This window comes from Cebus imitator, unplaced genomic scaffold, assembly GCF_001604975.1.
Source record: "Cebus imitator isolate Cc_AM_T3 unplaced genomic scaffold, Cebus_imitator-1.0 Scaffold181, whole genome shotgun sequence".
In the NCBI taxonomy this organism is placed as follows: Eukaryota; Metazoa; Chordata; class Mammalia; order Primates; family Cebidae; genus Cebus; species Cebus imitator.
In genome coordinates, this window is record NW_016107496.1 from 1,853,656 (window position 1) to 1,854,658 (window position 1,003).

General features: G+C 47.0%; 1 protein-coding gene across 9 annotated transcripts in view; it reads right to left on the reverse strand.

The window, feature by feature from the left end:
- RACGAP1 (Rac GTPase activating protein 1) overlaps window positions 1–1,003 on the reverse strand; it is a 34,824-nt gene that overhangs the window by 22,907 nt on the left and 10,914 nt on the right. The gene's annotated exons all lie outside the window — the stretch shown is intronic.

The window sequence follows — 1,003 nt, forward strand, 5'->3', positions numbered from 1 at the left end:
GATGGGGTTTTGCCATGTTGCCCAGGCGGTCTTGAATTCCTCAGCTCAATCAATCCACCAATCTCAGCCCCAAAAAGTGCTGGGATTACAGGCATGAGCCACTGTGCCCGATCGCTAATGTTTTTAGAGACAGTCTTGCTATGTTGCCCAATCTGGTCTCAAACTCCTGGCCTCAACTGATTCTCCCGCCTCAGCCTCTTGAGTAACTGGGATTACTGGTGCAAGCCACCAAACCTGGCTCTCAATCCTTTATTACTAAGCATCAAATATATGAAGTAGATAAAAGCAGATGCCTAGTATCTCCTTCAAAAAGAAATTATGGGCCAGGCCTGGTGGCTCACGCCTGTAATGCCAGCACTTTAGGAGGCAGAAGTGAGAAGATTGCTTGAGGCCAGGCATTGGACACCAGCCTGGGTAAAATAAGAAGACTTTGTCCCTACAAAATATTTTTAGGCCAGGCGTGGTCACTCAGCACTTTGGGAGGTCGAGGGGGGTGGATCACGAGGTCAAGAGATTGAGACCATCCTAGCCAACACAGTGAAACCCTGTCTCTACTAAAATTACAAAAAAATTAGCTGGGGGTGGTGGCATGTGCCTTGTGGTCCCAGCTACTCAGGAGGCTGAGGCGGAAGAATCGCTTGAACCCAGGAGGTGGAGGTTGCAGTGAGCCAAGATTGCACCACTGCACTCCAGCGTGGTGACAGAGCAAGACTCCGTTTCAAAAAAAAAAAATTTTTTTTTAAGTAGCTGGGCATGGTGGCACAACCTGGGTAACAGAGTGAGATTCTTAAAAAAAAGAAAAAAGAAGAAAGAAATTATGACTTTTTTCCCACTTCGACTGAAAATACTTTATAGAACACAAAGAAAATCCAGGATAAAAAATATAGACAACTACTACTCTAAAGAAGAAAGCAGGCCGGGCGCGGTGGCTCAAGCCTGTAATCCCAGCACTTTGGGAGGCCGAGGCGGGTGGATCACAAGGTCAAGAGATCGAGACCATCCT